Source organism: Ambystoma mexicanum, chromosome 11, assembly GCF_040938575.1.
Source record: "Ambystoma mexicanum isolate Mex_15411 chromosome 11, UKY_AmexF1_1, whole genome shotgun sequence".
Classification (NCBI taxonomy): domain Eukaryota; kingdom Metazoa; phylum Chordata; class Amphibia; order Caudata; family Ambystomatidae; genus Ambystoma; species Ambystoma mexicanum.
The window spans coordinates 123149653-123171581 of NC_090934.1; the positions used below are offsets into that span (position 1 = coordinate 123149653).

At 47.0% G+C, this 21929-nt stretch overlaps 1 protein-coding gene across 1 annotated transcript in view; it reads left to right on the plus strand.

Annotated features, from left to right (window-relative positions):
* Positions 1–21929, plus strand: part of RSPO1 (R-spondin 1) — an 829344-nt gene that overhangs the window by 431586 nt on the left and 375829 nt on the right. The window contains exon 2 of the mRNA XM_069622650.1: positions 17968–18012. The gene's annotated coding sequence lies outside the window, so the exon portion shown is untranslated. The remainder of the gene's footprint in view (positions 1–17967; positions 18013–21929) is intronic.

The following is a 21929-nucleotide window of genomic DNA, read 5'->3' on the forward strand; positions in this document are numbered from 1 at the left end:
CTGTCGCTTATTCGCCAGATCTTGGCTTTCAGTACATTTATCCTGCATGTCTGCATATATAGGTACAGGTATGCCGCTATCCTAGCCATCTTGTCTTGTTCATCCTTAGCTTTAGGAGCCATGTATAGTTCACTCAGGGCCACATGTAAGGGACCCTGATCTCTCCATATATCTGACCCTGTTTCAGTGACCTGTTGCGTGATGGCCTGCAACCAGACCATGCGGTCCTGGTGAGTCCACTCACCTCTCACAAATAACTTATGTAAGAAGTGCTCTCTGGCTATTTTCATGTCTACTAAGGTCGTCATTCTAGAGATTGGTCTCTGTCCTGACTTACAGAAGTTTGTATTTTATTTTTGCAAAACAGACCTTTTCCTTAGAGCGTTCCTTTGAGGAGTGCTTTACAGCGTAACACAGCGTGGTGATCCGACCGGATATGTGTATCTGGTCAGCTGGCACGCTGTATTAATCTGCACAAGTGATAGATCTAACCCAAACGTCCGGCTCGAGCCCCCAATTTGTAAGAGGATTCAATTCAACACTACAGCTAAGTCAATGCCTAGTCAGGGATACTGAATGGAAACCCTTATTGATATCTCTTTACGTCCAGTTCATGAGTTCTGGATGACTACCCCTATATAACACCCCTCTCTTGGAATCCCCCTGACCCCACTGAGCCAAGAAGTAGTTCTGTTTTGCAAGTTTAAAAGGTTTATTTGATAATTTAAACAATATATATATAGATCACACTTTATAATAAATTAATAATTGATAGCACACTTAGGCATATGAGCAGTAATCAGCAAATAAGCAATCCTACAATAACACAGTTCTGGTGACTTATGACTTGGAACAGGGGAATAATGTATCAGAGAATGCTTTATGGTTTCAATGAATTGCACAGATGAAAAAGAATGCAGCACAGAAATCGACTTGATAGGACTTCACTAAAAGACAATGTAATCACTTTTCTTTGAAAATTCACTCCCCCCTTTATGCAATATAAGGAGATAGAAAGAAGAGCACACAGTTCTCAGGAATGCAATCAATACAATACGAAATTCAGTTCCCCCCCAGCAAGCTTAGAGGAAAACAGGTCGGAGTTTTAAACACAGGCCCAAAATGCTTTGAATGTGGTTTGCAAGGAAGTGAAAAATATGCTAAAATGCTTTTAATTCCCTCTAGAGGTTCAGGGTGAGTGATAGATACTTTGAATGAGTTCAGGATCACTTTAGCAATGCTCTATGAATGGTTGTCAGGTTGCAAACGAATTTTTGCAACGGAAGGCAAGCAGCTGCAGATTTTTACACGTGAGCTAACCTTTCAATTCGCGGCAAAATGTCAAATCGCGGCAGATTTTTCCAAGTGCGCTGGGCGCGATTACAGAGGAACTACAAGGAGTAGCACTATCGTTTGGGGTCCTAGGACAGCCTAGGATCTCAGCTTCCAGATGAAAGTTAAATTTCGTTCCTAACCCAAACGGTTCCGGAGTTATGAACGATTTAGTAAAGGTAGATTTTCGGATTTAAAACAACTCAAAATGACAAGTGACAGCGTGCAACTTTGGATTTACATATGACAGCTCGCAGCTTAAGAATGATAGGTGACAGGATCTCTAGGAGACAGTTCTACTCAAGTTAAAATAGCTTGCATTAGATTATTTTAACTAAGAGATTGGGTTCTGCACAGTTTTGGCGGATACTCACTCCTAATTTTTAGAAGGACTGGGCTTCGTCACGATCTGGTCAGCGGATTTTCTTCACTCGCCACGGACGGTCTCTGCACACAGCGTCTGGGTCAGCTCTACTCTGCTGGTCTGGTCTGGGTCTCTGGTTCTGATCAGGTCTGTGGGTCCGGATACAGCGGCATCCGGTTCAGCTGGTCTCTCTCTGGATACAACACTGCTTTCTGGCAAATGGCAAGAGTTCTTGCAAAGAATTCAAACAGCTCGCCTGGCTGTGAATAGTTGCAATGATTTGAGGCCTGCTAAAGAGGGATTTAGCTTGTAGTTGACCTCTCTGCTACAAATTCTGAAGTAAAGTCTTGGTCTCTGAAGGTGGATAGATTGAAGTCTCTGTGTTGGCTCTCTGGAGGTTGATGGAGGTAAAGTATGGATTTTCCCGGCAGAGCGTCCCGCAGCAGATGGAATAGAATGTCTCTATCTGTCCTGACTGTCTGCTTTTATGTGTTTTGAAAGTGGGTGGAGAGGCTAGCTTTCTAGGCCCTACCCCTCTCCACTTGTCATTGGCCACTTCCTCCTCTTCCCCTTGATTGGGGGAATGAAATGAAGTGTCATCATGATGAGGTCTGTTTATGATACAGAGAACCCACCCCTGTCAACTTTACACACAATCTATATCTGATCCAAATACATACTTCCCCGATAGACAGTTGTTTGGCATTGCATACACACATCATGCATTTACTGATGGTAGCCCCTGTTCCAATTCTGTCGTTTCTAGGAGCTTGGGTTAAAAAATGGCAACATATTTCACTTTTTGGTCGGGTTACCAATATGGGATTTGTCCCCGCATTTACACAAATGTTCGCAAAGCATGTGGGCATTAGGGGGTGGAGTGTCAGATTTTTAACATACATACATTTAGAGTAATATCCTCTTTTCCGCTAAAAACCCCCCTGAACATACCACCGGGTCCTAACACGTCTTCAAATGTGCACAGAAAAATCACACGAATAATGATATCACTTATAAAATGTTCACAAGTCCGCTCTATGAATGATCCATCTTTTTAGATTTATGTTCTGGCCCCAAAGAGGTGTGGTTTCCCCCCAGCACAAGGTTGAATTTCTGGTTTTTCCAGTTCTGCTAAGCCAGCTTGCTCTCACAGGCAGTGCTCCTCCCCTTTCCTTCCAGGAGGAAGCCACTTTTACGACCCCCCCAATAAAACATTTGCCTGAGTCAGGACAGGGCTTTGTTCAATTTCCTGCAGAGCCCAGGTAATTCAATCAGAGAAGTGTCATATCCCTTTTGGTGGGAACAGCAAAAGGCAGCCAGGCCTGGGAACACAGCTGTTGTGCAAGTCTCAACTCCTGTCGGGGGTAGCTGGTGGGCAAAATTCCCTCTCTTTTTAAGCCAGGCCTCAGCTAAATGTCTCTTTGGCTGCCAGTTTTCCTGTCCAAATCATACTTCCAATTTTTACGCATGCAGCTAGAATGCTGATTCTAAGTTTAAAACTATGACATTTAAACAATTGCAACCTATGTGACACTCAAAAGTAGGTCACTCATTTCTTTTAAACATTTAGATTTTTAGTGTCTTTCAGTCCAAATTTACTTAAACTGCTGAAATCCACAGCTCAGCCAGTTTTGCTATGAACATTATTTTAGGATCATCCTCTTTCCAGATTTTGTATGCCCACAAGACTTTATTCTGTCAAATGTCTGCTGGTGTTCAGTGAGATTGTTGGATATTCTTCAATGTTTGAAATGGGCATTCTGAGCTTGCCTTCAGAGAAACAAAGGGTGATTTTTAAAGTGCTTTCTAGTGAACAGGCACTGCTGTTTTTCTCTTTGGCACCCCATTTCACTCATGGCTCTTCTGACCCAGCACACCCGCACCGGGGGGTGGCAAGTCAGGTGACCATTTTGGTGTGCGCACAAACTGCGCGGTTTTCATAGATTCTGGCGCACATGTGGGCTTTTTCGGTCATCTTGGATTTCCTAAGCCCACAGCACCAAATGTTGTAGCATAATAGTCCAAACGTGGGTCAGACCACCCAACACATCTCACAATTCAAAGGGGGGAATGAACTTGATGCCCTTCTGATGCATGTCCACAAACAACTTTAGCTCTGTAGACTAGGCACGGACTGGCATTTTGGACAATAGGCCCATGGCCGAACCAAAAACACAAAATGCTTGTTTGGGCCAGTTTTTCGGGTTAAACTGGGGCAATTTTTTGGCCAAAGTGGGCCAGTTTGATGAGTGACTTCACTATGCGGCTAATAGTTTTGACCACTGTTGCTGAATAAATATTCTTTTAAATGTACAATTTGCATCACATTTTATCAAAAATCTCCCCCTTGGGTACTATTCAAACAGTGTTCCAAAAAGAATGAATTCCCATTTGCAACTGTGGGCCACTTTTATGTTGGTGCACGAGACAATTGTATACCCCAGTCTGACCCTGCTGTAGACTGTGTGAACATTGGGCCTATCAGTGCTTTGTGCTAGTAAATAAACTGCCACCCCCTGTCCTCTGTGCAGATTTGCACATTGGCACTACAGTTGTTGCTTCGCTTGATCCTTTACCTACCTGCCTTCTGCATATGGCACTGGACCCAAACAGGCAGGACATATTCTACATTCAATTTGAAGTATCCAGAGAAATAAGGGTGAAATATTTCTTATGTCTATTCTCGATTAGTGACACCACCCATGAACTCGCTTCACAAGGGTCCTAATGCACTCAGACCTGGGCAAAACGGTAATGATGGGGCTGTGGAGAGGTGGTGGTCTAGGCCATATTTGTACCTATATGTATTTTAACTTTGTCATTTTCAAAGGTTTTTTTTTTGCCACTATCTTTAAGAAGGTAAATTAACAAGTATTACAAGAATCAAGAAAGAAATCAACATCGCCCACTGAACGCTGTCCCTTTAGGATTACATGGTCAGTGGTGACCGACATCAGACCGTCATAATACACCAGACAGATGGTAAACAAGCTATAGTGATTAGATCACTATGCAACCTTTCAGTGTGTCTGTGTTGGCTATGACATTTTGACAAAAGAAACACAATGACATGGGCTTTCAGACCGCACATCGGTGACTTTTATCCCTTTAATGGGATAAAGAGTTGTCAAAACAAACATTTTGTTGCAGCGATGGGTTATGATCCCCATGCCATGTGGCTCCAAAAAACATGCAAGTCGAGGCCAATTTTCAAAGCGATGACCTGTGACTGAGCAGCAAGTTCATTGCTCAAAATGTGCATTATAACACTTCCACTAGTCACTCTTTCATTCAAGGCAGGCGATCAACGAGTGAGCGCCATGAAAGACCAATTCTGCAGCTGCCTTAGATACCTGGATGATTAGCTAAATATGTGCAGAGACAAGTTTCAAAATGTTACCTTGCTACAGCTGGAAGATCCTGCCTGAGTATTCATAAATTAACTAAAAAGCATTGACTTAATGGTAAGTTAAAGAACTTCCAATGCAAAAAGGCAATGTAAAAAATAAAGTTCTTTTTTTTTAGTACAAGTAGTTTCAGTTGGAGCAGTTTTTAATGCCATTCCGTAAACCACACGTGTGACACAAAATCAATATGTTAGCAATAGGAAGAATAAATGGTGGTCAGTCAAAAGGCCGAAAACATAATACCGAATGACAAAAATCTCGAAACAAAAATCTCGAAAAAAAAAATATCGAATTATTTATTTATTTATATGTGTTTTTGTGGTCAGGTAAGTAAAAAAAAGGGTTAAAATAAAAAATAAAAAGGGGGGTTAGAGAGGGAACCCCCCATTTTGAAAAAAAAACTTCATAAAAAAAAATAGATCTTTTTTTTCGGCCTTTTTTTTCGAGATTTTTTTTTTTGAGATTTTTTCTTTCGGTATTATCACTATAAACCTGGAATAAATGCATTGCCAAGAAGGAAAAGTATTTACTTTGAGTTGGCGGCTTTGGGGTTTATATATTTATAATGGATAATGTTTTCTAAACATATGACAATGGTGGATTTCCCTGGTTCTACCATTGAATTTAAATTTAAGTCACACCACGAAATTCACTAATCTCTGTAGGTATTCCCTGCTGCCATACCAAAGGGCAACATGTCTGTGATTACTGAACATCTTTTGGTCCGCAAGTAAACTAAAGGCTGTAACTTAAAGAGAGAGAGAGTGCGTGTCTGTGTGTATGAGCACAAGCGCATGCTACCATCAGCCCCCATTGATTTGTGGCATGCAGATTATCAAGATGGCAACATGTTCATCTTCACCAGTAGCCAGTGGGGGAGCTAAAAGCCTAAAAGACCACTTAAGAAAAGATATTAAGTTTGCTTTGCCGGTCGCAGCAGGGCTCCCTCCCACCCTCCTCCTCTCCACACGTGTGTTTGTGTTGTTTGGTGGAAGCAAGGGGTGGCATTTCAGTGGAAAGTATGTTGAAAAGCCCAATTCTGGCTCTGGGTGCCTGGTTTAGTTTGTGATGATAAATCTGACAATTTATGACCTTTTAGAAAATATTTGTTAAGATGAGTTACTCCACCTGCTATACCTCCATAACCATGATATACCGTCATTTGGCAAGAAATGTATTGTACCGCCATAAAACTAATACCGTGACACCCCTAGTGGCTAATATTCTTTGCTCAGGACAGCGAAAGGGACTAGAAACCTGCATTAATAGGCCAACTTAACGCAAAGACATAAACAACTTGGGGACTGTTAGGAAAGTTTACTGGGGGAAACGGGAGAGACCTGCCCTGCAAGGTGGATTTTGCACTTATTTCGGTGTGCAAGTTAGAGAGAGGTGTACTAGGAAGGTGACTGCAAGGAAGACCTGCACTATTAATCAGCGTAAAGATACCTGTGCATTAGGAAGGGCAGGTGAGCAAGAACTGCATTTCTAAGCAAACGAGATGGAGAACTGCTCACATGCTATGGGGGTAAACCTGCTCTGCTGAGATGCTTACGAAAATATTCTTTACCTCTTGCAATTGGAGCGAGTGGTGCTATAGGAATTGGAATCATAAACACACTTTATCGGGCGACATGTATGCATTGCTGGATACAGACATCAAACTATGGGAGTGCGAGAGAGTAGCCGACAAAGACAACTGCAAAAAACACTACTACACGGACTAAGGCGTGGAACACACATTACAGGTTCACCACAGAGGGCTGGATAGATTAGGATGTATTAGGAAAAGGCGTGCCCTACTGGGAGACTGCAGAGACCAAGTACCACTCTTGGTACTTATGGGGACAACCAGAGAGTTCCAGTGCACTGTGGGCTGACAAAAGAAAGGTCATGTCACTGGAAAAGGTGTGTAGTCATTTTTAAAATATAGAAATATGATCTTCAAAAAAATCAATTGAGCCGCGAAAAATGACATTTGCAAAAGTATTTCATGGAAGAAATGAAGTGATTCATAACTGCACATCTATAATATACTACATTAGCAGCCTGTTTAAAGATTTTGAATACTGCCAATAAATATGTATAAACATAGCAATTCCAGCTCATATGAAAATATACCCCAACCCAAATGCAAGCTCAGTTTTTGCATGATGAGAAAGCAGTTTGCACTCCATGCTGATCCAATATTATGCCTCTTCGTTGAGACTGCCAACCATGGTACCAAATGGTGAGAACTAGGATGAAGATTTTTGTAAACTGGGTGCTGGCTCACAGACATAAAAAAGGAAACAACTGATGTAAGCCTATGCCCTCACAGCCTTTAGGTGTTAATGACATTGAGTAACCACCAACTTGGCCTGTCAGTCATCAAGACGCAAAATGTTCTTAACACCACAGACCACAGATCCCTTGGAACCTCTATTGTTTGCTGCGCCCAGCTCACCACTAAAATCGAATTCAAGGGCTGCTGGATACTGTAGGGAGTCATTACACTCCAGCAACCTTCATCTAACAATACATTAAATGGCCAGATGTATGTTTGTCCAATGCAGTCATAACTTCACCTGGTGCCACCATTAGAGGTAGCTGTTGCCTTAGGATATACAGTGGTGCAATTTGCATAGCTTCGCCAGTTGTCACTGCTAGAGGGAACTGTTGGCTTGGCATATATAGTGGTCCTACTGTGTCAATGAAAACCTGCACTTTAGCCCAGCGTACATGAGCCTGTAAACCAGTATCTCAATAATAAGCTCAATAAGGCCAAGACTTGTGCTCACTTTGGCCTGTAAACATTCATCTTTCTCCTTCCCTACTGCTATTCTATCGCCTGCTAAAACATTTTTGTTTTTTACATGTCTTACATCTTAGCCTTTACCGATCAGCCATTCCTTGGTTTACTCTTGCTCTTCCATTTCTGCATGCTATTTATTTCTTATTATTTTACTAAATTGCTGTTTTTCCTTATTCCGCCAGGTTAATGTGGCCAATGGTCTGGGACTATACCCGTGTGTAATGTGCTCTGGTGGCTCTGACCTAGTTCACTCTAAATTAACTATATTAATTATTGGCTAGGGGATTTGTGTTGGCTTTATAGACTTCACAACTGCCTTTGATCGAGTTAATCGTTCAATACTGTGACCTATCTAACGCCTGATGCCATGCCTTCAGTACTCGCCTCATTAGTTCAACATATGTGACATAAGTGACTGTAAGGTTGGTCAGAGGTCGGTGAAAATCTAGTAAAATAGTCACTAAATTCTGCATTGAAATAGGGGCGTTTGTTGGCACCAGTCCTTTTCCGTCTCTATGTGTCTGATTTCTCTACGAAATTAAGTGAAGACAGGTAATTCGTTTGTACTTATCTGCTAATGAGGTACCTACGCTGTCATAGACCAATGACATTTACACAGTACTCCTGGACCAGGCACTAGGTGGCTTGCAACACATTTTGAAGGCACACTATGAGTACAGGGTTCAACATGAAGTGGGCATACATTAGGAGAAATCTAAAATCATGTAAGTAGGTCACAACAGGAACATTAGGTGGATATTGATAATACATGTATTGGGTTGTGTAGAGGAGTATACTTATCAGATAGGTGAGGGATCTGGCCAGATACGATCATTGGGATTGGAGTAACACTGCAAAACAATACACTAGACAAGAGCAGGGAATCAGATCGTAGAACAGTGGGACCACCTGGACGGTGCCACCTCGCTTCAAAGTGGCAACGGCCTCCTGTCAACATTTCGCATGCGCTCCCATGACCTCATCAGCCGGCACCGTTGTTAGAGCTGCATTACATAAGTACAGTAAGAAAAGAGGACGGACCCCAAGGATGCTGTTCAATCCAGTGATTTAAGGTTAAGTAGGAAATGAACAAACCAATCCAAGGCATTATTGGGACACTTATGGTTGATAAGACAATGGAAAAGGAGACAGACAGTCTGAGAGTCCGATACAGGAGTTAGAGAGCGGGTACATGTGAAGGGAAGGTGAGAGGATGAAAGATGATCCATTGGTCCTAAGTGAAAAGATGTTTTTATAAAGATCTTTTCACTAAAAGATTGATTTAGAAAGGCCACTCCATGACCGTACAGAGCAGTCTTTCTAAATGAAATTGTCACCCCCCTACCGCACACGAGTTAGAGCAGGGGCTGACAGGCTCTGCGGGACCGGAAGCGGAAGGCAAGGAGAACGGGTAAGTGTGTGTGTGTTGTGTGTATGGATGTATTTTGGTTTGGGCGGGGTGTGCGAGGTGAGGTATGAGGGGTGGAGGAGGGGGCTGGGGCTGAAATCATATTGAGAGGGTGGAGCCAGGGGCAGAATGGGTAGGAACAATGGGGTGCTTGGGGTATGATAGGTACAATGGGTTATTTATAACACTCTTAATACCCAGAGGTTTCTAAGCGCGGACCCAGGGATCGAAACCTTTGGTGCTCTGTGTTGTTTTGCTTCCAAGGCGAGCAAGTTGCCCCTGAGCTATCCTCCCGAGACCTGGAGGGTGAAATCCCTCAAATATTAATTTTTTTAAAACACATTTTAAAGATCTCAAGAGAAAAATACCTTTAATATGCTGTTTTTACAATCAAAAGAAAATTGGGCATTGTAAATCGGTCGTTTTCTCTTGTGACATTTAAAATTATGTCTTTTAACATAGAACCAATCCATTTGCTGATCAAACCAGTCATTAAAGCGAGTTGCTAAGACCCTAGTAGGTGCTATAGCCCAGACCTTGGCTATAGTCATTGACTGCCAAGCTAATTGGGGGCTATAGCACAGAGCCTGGCTAGAGCCAGTGAATCAAAGTAAAATGAGTTAACTGCCAGTGTGCTGGTGACTATAGCCCAACCACCTGCTGGAGCTAGAGGACAACGAAGAAGTACATTCAGATCATGTGATGGGCTGAATCTCAGGAGGGCAGCCCTGGGCTGGTGGCTGAGGATAACTTCATTATGAAAATACCTGTTAATGGCGGATACATTCTTGTGAGCAATTGGTTTGGGTATCCCCTGAGGCAAGCGGGAAACACATGTTCCTGCTTGGTAGGTGTTTTGACTGTACACTCCAGGAGCCCAATAGACAACATTTGAGTCAAAGAGGCATTGGCAAACACCCAAGGTGGCGCACTGGGTGCAATCAACAGTCTGCGAATGACCTGGGGATAGTCAGCAGGGGTCTATATCCATGCAACCATTTTTTTGTAGAATTGGGAATTTGACTTGGACTGGAACACTATGTCCTTCTAGATTAGACCTGTGCACTTATTAGTTATGCAAATTAACAAGGACTAATGTCTGGCAGAGGGACTCCCAGGACCCCCTTGTTAATTTGCATATTTAAGTAACTTTGGGTCTCACCCTAAGTTACTAGGGGGATCCAGACGTGGACCCCTTGCTCACTATTCTTAGAGAGGGAACAAGTTACTTACCTGTAACTGTTGTTCTCCAGCATGGGTCTGGCATGGATTCACATGCTCATGAATATTCCCCGTCGTCAGGCTGGGAATCCTCGGTAAAGAAAAAATCAGTATCAGTTTCGTTTCTGATCTGTCTTTCTTAGTAGTAACCAATCACTGATCTCTGCGTCATATTGACCACAGCCAATGACTGCCCTCTACCTAAGCCCCGCCTCTGGCAGCCATCTTCAGATTTGGTAGCACGTGAAGAGGCAGTATGACCAAGTGAAGAGCCGCAGAGGGGTAGGCGGGAGGGTTCACATGTGAATCCATGCCAGACCCATGCTGGAGAACAACAGTTACAGGTAAGTAACTTGTTCCTTCTCCAGCATGGGGTCTGGCATGGATTCACATGCTCATGAATATAAGAATAAATAGCAGACACACATGCACAACCACGGGACGTGGCAAAAGGCTCAACATTAAGCAATACAAAAAACTCAACATTAAGCATCTCTTACCTCCTCACCAGGCTCACCTTAAGCGAACAGGTTGCGCAGCACTGCTTGGCCGACCCTGGACTCCTCCCTGGAATCCCGATCGACGCAGTAGAATCTCGTAAAGGTGTGCGTCGACCTCAACGTAGCAGCCCTGCAGATGTCCAGCAGGGGCACACCAGATAAGAACGCCGTAGTAGCAGCGATCGCTCTGGTCGAATGGGCTCTCGGACGGCCTGGCAGCGGTCGGTTAGCCAACCGGTGGCAGTGCATGATGCAGCCGGAGAGCGATCTGGAAATAGAAGACTTCGAGAGAGCCTTCCCTTGATTCACAGGTCCAAAGTTCCCGAACAGCTGTGATGTCCTCCGGAAACTCTTTGTGCGGTCCACGTAGAACTTCAGTGCTCTAGCCACATCCAGCGAGTGCAAAGTCCTCTCAGCCGGCGACGAAGGAGACGGGAAGAAAACAGGTAACACCAAGGGCTCGTTAAGATGGAAGTCCGACGGCACCTTGGGCATAAAGGAGGGGTGCATCCTAAGCACCACCCTCGAGGCATGGAAAGTCAAGTACGGTGCTTTGCAGGATCGGGCCTGGATCTCTCCCACTCGTCGTGCGGAGGTAATGGCCACCAGGAATGCAGTCTTTCACGACACAAACTTCATCGGTGCGGAGTGCATCGGCTCGAATGGGGGCCCCATGAGCCTGGTCAGCACCACGTTAAGTTCCCACGCCAGGACCGGGGCCTTCACCGGCGGGAACGACCGGAACAGTCCTTTCATAAACTCTTTTACCAGTCGATGGGACCACAGGGACGTCCGTCCTGTGGTTCTAGTATATCTGGAGATCGCCGCCAGATGAATCTTAATGGAGGCATGGGCTAGCCCAGCCTTTGCCAGGGATAGCAGGTACGCAGCACTTGAGGGGCCGTAATCCATAGGGGGTTGATCTTCTGTGCTCGGCACCAGATAGAGAACCTCTTCCACTTATGACCGTAGCATTTCAGAGTCGAGGACGCCCTGGCCTTTGCAAGAACCTCTCTGCAATCGGCCGGTATATCGTAGCCTCCAAACTCTAGCGCTGCAGGAGCCAAGCCTGCAGGTTCAGCGACGCCGGGTCGTGGTGGAAGATGGCGCCTCCTTCTCTGGAGAGAAGGTCTGCGTCCACCGACAGCTTGATGGGAGGGGACGTTGACAAGTCCAGAAGGTCCGGGAACCAGATCTGCCTCGGCCACGCCGGTGCGACAAGGATCATCCTGCACCGGGACCTCTTGAGCTGGCTGATGAGTCGAAGCAGCAATGGCAACGGAGTGAACGCATACAGGTATAGGCCGTCCCAGGGGAACGAGAACGCATCGCCCATGCTTCTCGGCTGGGGAAACCTGCTGGCGAATCTCTTGCACTTCGAGTTCGTCGCTGTTGCGAACAAGTCGATTTGGGGTTTGCCCCATCGTCGGAAGAGTTGATCCACCTGATCCTGGCGCAGTTCCCACTCGTGACACGCGCGCAGCTCCCTGCTGAGCGAGTCGGTGATGGTGTTGCTTTCTCCTGCCAGGTGGAAGGGAACCAGGAACATCCCCTGGGCGACCGCCCAGTGCCACAGATCCTGTGCCTCCTTGGATAGGGCTGGGGATCTGGTGACTCCCTGCTTCCGTATGTAAAACATTGTCGTGGTGTTGTCCGTGAAGATCCGCACCACCTTGCCCTTGAGCGACGGGAGGAACGATTTGAGAGCCCAGAACACGGCTCGGAGTTCCAGGACGTTGATGTGCAGGAGCCTCTCCTCCGGGAGCGAGAGGCCTCTTGCGTGGAGATCTCCGGTGTGGGCGCCCCAACCTTCCAGGGAGGCGTCCGTCGTCACCGTCTCCTGGTACGCCGGCGTCTGAAAGTCCTTGCCCGCCGTGAGGTGCGCTCGAACGCCCCACCACTGAATCGCCCGCCGGAACACCACGTTGAGGGGGACCCTGTCTTCGAAGGTGCCCGTCGCCTGCATCCAACGGGCATCAAGAAATTCTTGAAGAGGGCGCATCCGTAGTCTGCAGAGGCGCACCAGGTAGATGCAAGAGGACATCATCCCCAGGAGGGACTTGATGGACCTCACCCTGGCCACGTCCGTGGCTAGCAGGCGCTGCACTTTGCCTAGAATGGTTTTCGTCCGTTCTTCCGACGGGGCCGCCAGGCGCCTCACTGTATCGAGCTTCGCTCCCAGAAACAGGGCCACCTGCGACGGCACCAGGTGGGACTTTGGGTAGTTTATGGCGAATCCCAGGTCTGTGAGTAGCTGGACGGTCCTCGCAGTGTGTTCGACGGTGAGTTCCCTCGTCCTTGAGCGGATGAGCCAGTCGTCCAGGTAGGGGTAGACGTGAATCCCCTGCAGGCGCAGCCACTGGTGCTAGGCACTTGGTAAAGACCCTGGGGGCCGACTTCAATCCGAACGGCAGTGCTCTGAATTGGTAGTGGCGTCCCTGGATGACGAACCTGAGGAACTTTCGGTGACTCTTGAGGATGGGAACGTGGAAGTATGCATCCTCTAGGTCCAACGACGATAGAAAGTCGCCTTCCTCCATCTGTCCCAGTACGTGCTAGAGGGTGACCATCCTGAACATTTGTGATCAAACGACGAAGGTCCAGGATGGGGCGTCAGCTGCCCGTCTTCTTCCTGACGAGGAAGTACCTTGAGCACACCCCGGAGCCCCGGAGCCTCTTCGGGACAAGCTCGATGGCGCCTTTCCTGAGCATCGCCCGTACTTCCAACAGCAGTTGCAGGACGTGATTTTCCTTCCTGGCCACAGGTGGAACGTGAGGGCACTTCTTCAGGAATTCGATAGAGTGTCCTCTTGCCAGGGTATCCAGCACCCAACGGTCGGTGGAGATGGACTTCCACACGCCGACGAAATTCGCCAGCCGGCCTCCCACCGGGGTGCTTCGGTGGGGGCCCGAGACCACGGCTGGTTCAGTCCTGCTTGGAGGTGGTGGCCTTGCCGCTCTGGCCCCCTTGCCGATGGCGGCGAGGCGCTCCCTGCTTGCCGCGACCCCTGTAGGCCTCCTGAGACGAGGAGCGTGCCGCCTGGCGGTAGGACGACGAGCCACCGCTGGATCCCTTGGAGGCACCCTGTCTGCCTCCAGAGCTCCGAAAGGGCCGTCGTTGCTGAAGGGCTCCTAGGGCGCGGGCCGTCTCCGTGTCCGTTTTTATGGCTTGGAGGGATTCGTCCACCGCCTTCCCGAACAAGTTGCTGCCATTGAACGGCATGTCCAACACCCTGGTCTGGACGTCCTGACGGAAGTCGGTTGCCCGGAGACAACCCCGTCGTCGTAGGCAAACGCTGTTGCCCAGCTGGCGGAACCCGGTATCGGCAATATCGGATGCCACCGTTATGGCGTGGTCCGACACCACCTCGCCCTCTTGCAGTATTTCCAGGGCCTCGGACCTCTTGTCGTCCGGCAGGAAGTCCAATATGGGGGCCAGCTTAAACCAGAGCTCCCTGTCGTAACGGGCCACAATCGCCAGGGCGTTGGCCGCTTTGATCGTCGTCGCCGCCGACGAAATGACCCGCCGCCCCATGGCGTCCAACTTCTTTCCCTCGCCGTCCAGGGGGGAATTCGACGTTGAGGCTCCTGACCCCGCCGCTTTCTTCTTCGCCGCCGCCGAGACGACCCAGTCTGGCGTTGGCTGGGCCCTGAGGCACAGGGAGCGGTTTCGGGGACCCGGTACTTCTTCTCGTACCGGTCCCGTTTGGCTGGTGCCGTGGAGGGGTTTTTGAGAACCGACAGGCCCTCCTCCCAGATGTCATCGATTAGAGGCACCGCGATGACAGTCTTCCTCTTGGCCTCCCGGCGCTGATAGAGGAAACCTTCCTTTTTCTGCTCCTCCGGGCAGAGCTGGAAAAATTCGGACGCCCTGGCGATCATGGCGTGGAATGAGCCAATCTTGTCGGGCGGCGAGGCCCGTGCGACGGGAAGCGGGAGACCCGTTCCGTCGCCGTCGCCCTCAGAACCCGTCGTCGAGCCCAACGCACCGTCATCTCCCGACTCGTGGGAGGATGAGGAGGGACCTGTAGGCCTTACGGGGGCGAGCGGAGGAGAGGGTTGGGTCCTCCGTCGTTTGTTCTGAGGACTTCCCGACGGGCCAGGTTGCGGGTCCTCCGGCCTGGGCCGTGGGAATCTCATCCTTATCTCAGAGCATAAGGACTGGATCGCAGACAAAATGGCCGCCGAGCCATCCTGAGGCCTAGGTTCCGGCTGTGCCGGAAGGGAAGGCTGCTCTTCCTCGCCATCGTCGTCTTCCGCGGTTATCTCCCGAGGATCTTCCTTACGGGATCGAACCTTCTCGAATTGTACTTCGAGGTTCCTCACGGCCTCGGTCAGTTCCTCCTCCGAGGCTGACTCCGCGCTCGAGGAGGCTACCGTGCCCCCCCTCGCTTCTTCCATCATGGCGGCCACGACGATGGGCTGAAAAGAGGATTCCCTCCTTGGCGGCAGGGAAACTCTAGTCCCGGAGGCAGTCTCCACTGGCGGGGTCTCTGCCGGCTTGGCCAGAGTCGCCGCAATCGCCTCGATAGAGGCCTTTGCCTGCTGGGTAGGGGCCTTCACCACCTTAGGTGCGTCCCGGGCCTTCTCCTTCGGGGTAGGGGTGACGCCTCGCTCCCCCTCTTCCGAGATCGGACGGGGCTTCTCCCGAAGCTTACCCGGGGTCTCGGACTTCCTCTTCCCCAAACCGGAGCGCTGGCTCGTGGTTGACGGTGCCGGGGAAGGTGCGCCCTGCCTGGCGACCGAAGAGCCCGACCTTTCGGCGCTCCCGGAGCCAGCGGACTCGCGGCGCTTGGCCTGGTGTTGGGCCCCCGTCGCCGGAGCGCCCGCACAGGACTTAGAAGCCCGCTTGGACCCTTTCTTCTTCTTCTCACCCGTTGAGCCCTTCTCCAACCAGCTGGCGAGACGGGATCGACGGTCCCTCATGGTCCGCTCCGACAAGTTCTTGCAGAACTGGCAGTCCCTCTCTACATGAGTCTTGTCCTCATGAAGACAGTAGAGGCATCGCGAATGTTCGTCTTCCTTAAACACATTCTGCAGCCCGCATCCAGGGCAGCTGCGAAACAGCTTGGGTCTGGGCGACAAACTCGCATCCTGGGCCATCTCGAAGTAGGCCGCAAATCTTCTGGAATCCTCCAAGAAGTTGATTCGACGAAATCTTCACCCTTGAGGGGCGTAGGAAAATCCTGCAATGGGTAGCCGTTAACGGGAGTAGAAACGGTGGAGCTTGAGGCTCGATTAACCCAAAAAATAGTGAAAATTCACCTGAAAAAGCACAAAACACACAGTAAAAGCTCGAGAGCTAAGCACGAGGACTCCCAACACTTGAACGTGCGGTAAAAATCTGAAGATGGCTGCCAGAGGCGGGGCTTAGGTAGAGGGCAGTCATTGGGTGTGGTCAGTATGACGCAGAGATCAGTGATTGGTTACTACTACGAAAGACAGATCAGAAACGAAACTGATACTGATTTTTTCTTTACCGAGGATTCCCAGCCTGACGACGGGGATTATTCATGAGCATGTGAATCCATGCCAGACCCCATGCTGGAGAAGCACAGATCCACCCTACTGATGAGGTCCAACCAGACCGAAACACGTGTCTGGGGTTTCTGTTGGTACTCTTGTTCAGGGGAGAATTGCCTAGCATTTTGGTGCTGGACTGCCCCAGGGCAGGACAAAGACTCATATGTTTGGGATATTTCTTCTCTGTGAAAGATAGTGAGCTAAAGACTCTGGGTAAGTCTCTCGTAACCAGGACTAATGTCTGGCAGAGGGACTCCCAGGACCCCCTTTTTAATTTGCACTTATTAGTTATACCTCCAATTTATTATTTCCAGAATCCATAAGCAATGATCCAACGTTTTCTATGAAAACTAACAAAAGACGATGACCCTCATTTTTAGTGTGTCAAGTGTTTTGTTATTCATCACTATGACAGATATTCAAGGGAAGTGAAGTTCTCCCCTCTGTTCTTGATTTAAAGACGCCCATGCAGTAATATAAGCATCGGACCTTGGATGGGGAGTGCTCTCATTGGTTCTTTCTGACCATCTGTTTAGATGTAGTGGTCTAACAATTTAAAATGGTTGTGAAAGCAAGTTTATTTGAGGGCGATCTACAAAATGAACTTGAATGTTTAGGTTTGAAATCCTCAGTTAAATACTATGCGGGTCACTATCCTTGTTCGAAGGGGATACACATATATCTATCTACAGATAGTTTCAGATAAGCAAGCATGAAGAAAATGCCTGTTCTTAAGTTTTAAACAAGAGTCTGCAACCATTTGCTCTCCAGAAGTGTTGAACAACAACTCCCACCATTCCTAACCAGCATAGTCAATAGCCGGATTTCATGGGAATTATAGACTGAAACATCTGGAGAGCCAAAGGTTGCAGACCCCTGGTGTACAATGTGTGTCACCTACATGGATACTTTAAATCATTTGATTTTGCACTGTTATCAAAGTAATGTAGAATATATATATAGGTTCTACTGCAGGTGTTTTTCTCAGGATGACCAGAGTTCCCCGAAAGGAAGTGAGAAGGACTGCCCCGAAAGGAAGTGAGAAGTTTAATGACCGCATCTTTCACTGATATATGTACATAGTCTGTACAGAGGGTGTGGGGCTGCTATCAAAAGGTACAATTGAAATAGTGTGATACAATTCTGAATCACCCAAGGAATAGTAGTGAATGACTGAAAAGAGTTTGAAATAATGTACGTGTTTTAGTACACACGGATTTCAGAATGTTTGCAATTTTTGTGTCTGAATTCTAAGCTAATGTGATTATTATATTAATTTACTTTATTGCAAAGCCGAAGTGGACTTTACATTTAAGCAAATCGAAAAAGGAGGTTTGCACTAAACAGAATTTCAAAAAAGTTAAATCCGAATTAATAGTTGTTGTGACCTAAACAATTGTCACATTTTTACTTTTTAGATACCAACCCTGAAGAAGTGATGACCCATATAGTGAAAGTGAAGGGTAAGAAATAGTTATCTGGCGAATTAAAAATGATTCCAAACAGAACATATTTTGTAATGCCTGAGCTTTGTTGTATATTTTGGAATTTGTAAAAGCAACTTACCCAGTGCAATAGGCTGTCTACTATAGTTATTTCATTAGATTACCCATACTTGATGGTGAGGACCAGAATTGGTCTCAGTGTCACTGAACATGTCTGCCCACAGGAAGAAGAAAAAACTTGGTACATGTTATATTACTGGGTTATTTTACTTAGTTCATATAGCAGAATTGCTTCCATTTTCATGTTCTCTTGGCGCTCTGTGATTTTGCACGAGAAAGGGCTGGGAAATGTTAGTAAGGGAAGGGGAAACACTGCAAGATCGATTTGAGGGTTATGCTGACTGATACATGAAGATCTTAAACAAATACCATTTCGGGGTAGGCTGCCAGTGTTTATATAGTGCAATCCCTTTATGGCCTGGGGAGATGCATTGTTGTTGTATTCAGATCGATATCACCCAAGGGACAGGTAGGAGACTTTGTCATGGCACCTTATAGTTTTTGCTGTGGATCTTTCAACATTGGGGACGTAACATACTTTCTTCTACCGGCAGTTGCATGAAACATTTTATCAGTTACAGGTGGGTGATGCAATAGAAGGCTACCACAATCAGAATGTTCAGAAACTTGGAAATGTGACTCTGACCTGTGGGGTCTATCGCCAAACTACCTAAAGAACAACTTGCCAGGGAAAAATGTAATCCAATAGATGTTATATAGGCTTGATTTCCAGACATTAACAATTAAGGGACACTCAAACAAGATAAGAAAAACTGTGCCTTGAGCCGAAGTAAAGGACCCACATTTGTCATTGAGCGCAAGGCCTGCTTCAAACTTAGATAAGGTGCGTGTACTCTCTAGTATAGAAGAAGTGGTTGGTGCTGAGAATCGTTTGCCAGATTAGCTACCAATGACTTCTACAACAGCCACATATACATAATTTACCCAAGCCCCCTAGGTTGGGCCCATGCTGGCTGTAGATGCATACTCGTTCAATGGCCTACATACATTTGCTATTGAGCTCTCCACCTTTTTCAGCGTCACAACCGTGGGATCAACAGACAAAGCAAAGCTAAAGTATACGGTAAATAGGCTATTAATAAACTACATAACCTTAAAGGATAAGGCTGAAGTAAATCAGTCTCTCTCTCTCTCTCTCTCTCTCTCTCTCGGGGCAGCCAGCAGAGAGGTAGATGTAACACTCCTTATTCCTCCTTGAGGGTGTGTCCCTTCACAGCCCCCACACCCACACTAACTACCAGTTGGCTCCCTGACCCCATAATGGAACCTCCTCAAACCACCCTGACCTGACTAGCGATGTAGCTTTCCTTCCAGAACATTGATGGTCTGAATAACTACATGCCTCAAAGAACTTAGCCTCACTGATCAGCTCTTTACTAAGGGCCTGGTATCTTATATGAGTTACATGTATTAATATTCCCGCAAAAATATCGCTATACAAAAATATTGCCATATTTTTGTGGTGATATTAAGCCATGGAACCTGTGGGGGACACCCCTGCAACCCACATAACTTTTGTAATGGAGCGGGGGACACCCCCGCAACCCCTGGTCCTAATTGCCCCATAAATTATCCCCACTAATAATATCGCCTATGGCCTTGCCCCACAGCCATATATATGGCGATATTATTGGTGGGGATAATATTAGCTGATACCCTTATATGTATGGCTCTCGCCAACCTCCTCCACTGCTCATCACTGTAAGCTAGATCTTCCTCCTTGGTCTCTTCTTTGTCCTCCCCACCTTAGTCAATATATTTCCCCCACACTCTGATGTGCCTGACACCGGAACTCCTCCTCTGGAGAAATCTCTTCTCCAAGCTAATCATTAGTCCTTCACCCTCTTCTCTCTTCCACTTTGGCCTGATATTCTTCCTACCATCTCTTCGGTACCGTATTTGGCTATTCCTTTCACTACCATCATGATCTGTTCCTCTAACTACCACCTCCGCCTTACCAATTTACCCTGTTCTTTCATCACCACTGCCTCTCTACCACCTTGCGTTGCTCTTCTTCTGCTACTGATACCTTCTTCAACTACCACTTTCTTAACACAAGCACTGTCTAATTATTTGTCACCAAGTAGTCCATGTCTGTCACTGTCACCACCTCCTTTTCAACTGATCTCACCACCATGTTTCATTTGGTGTCTCCACTACCTTAACCACAGCTGTAGTTCTCCCCACCTCCTTCCACTCATGTCTCTCTACTTCCTCATCCATGTGTTCCTTGTCTGCTACCACCTCCATCACTCCTGTTGCCACCACCTCGTTCCCTACTAGTCTCATTACCTCTTTTTGCTCCATCCTGCTGCCACGTGCCCAACTCTCCTTGACTCGCCAGCTACCTGCCTCTCCACCACACTCAACTCTACACCCTACTCCCTCTCTCCAGCTTCTCTCCTCTCCAGGTGACTTCAAACACACATCTCCTGCTCCCGCAACGCACAGTCAGCAACTGGGGCTGGTTACATGTATACTCAGTTCTCCCCTCCACCTGAGTGTGGTTTACACCTGTGAATGGTATTTGAGTGAAGTCTGGGATGGCTTTCTTTTCTGAGCGCCTGTGGTTATACTTTAGACTTGGGGGTGGGACCAACTCAATAACTGTCAAGGCTACCATCTCTAAGAAAAGTATTCCCGCTGTTTTCTTCCTCTATGTTTCTTTTGCTGGGCTCAGAACTTCTGTTTTCCAATCTTCTAAATTCCAGATTGGAAATGGACTGGGTAATCTTTTCCTTCTCTTCAGTTTAGTGAATAATCTGCAAGCTTGGGGAAATAGCAATAATGTATTCTTGGTGTAGAGGAGCAGACGTATACACCTGCCGGAGACCATGCCCCCCTACCTCCTTTGTATTGGAGACATGAAACTGTGTCTTGCCTGACATCAGCTATCGTGCCAATACCGCAGCAAGTATTTGGAAGGAGCTATCCGTTGAGACAACCCTATCAAATGTACCCACCAAGTGATGACAACCTACAGGAGGAACTCCCTCAAGGAATATTAGAAAGAGGAAAGAAAATGAACTGATGATGTCATAAGAAAGTGTGCACGATGTCCTAAGATACTGGATGAAGACAATGCATGGATCCTAGAAGACAAATGACGAAGTAAAGAATCGAGTGAACTATAAACGTGGAAAAGAAGAATATTACACATTAACAAAGTGCTGCAGAAAACAGAAGTTCCATAAATGTACAGACACTGAAACTCAAAGTAGATCAAGTCATCGTATAGGCTAGCTATGAGTAGTGAATAGAATGCAGGCAAAGCTGCCATTGTACAGAAACTTGACATAAGTATCACAAAGAAATAAGCCAGAAACCATGAAGGGGGAATGAAAAGCTGTGTTGCAGCAGAACAGAAGGCTAGTGGAACTGTGTGGCGAGGCTGACTGGCCTGAAGTCAAGATCCTAGAAATCAAGGTCAGCTATCTACTCTGAATCTTCTCACGTTAAGGTGCAAGAAAAAACACAAAGGATGCCAAGTTTTAATTCATTTAGAGCTTTTAAAGGCTGCAAAAAGGACCAGATCGTGGTCTCTTGTCACGTGGGCCAAGGATGGAAATAGTGCTTGAACTTGGATTTCCAGACATGATAATGAGTGCCCTCACTCCCAAGACGAGAATACTCTACAAGGCCAAGTACAAAGACAATTTCATGGCAGAAGGCATGGGTGATGAGAGATGCTAGGCTAATTGGGTGGTGAGGTAGTTTCATGTCCTATCTCCCTGCACCTGGGTCTGATCTTACTTGCTGCTAAATGAACCGAATGTTCCAGACATGGCGCAAGCGTTCCAACCAATTGTATTAGTCTGTATAACGAAGGACCTTATAGTTTAGAAGACCAATGA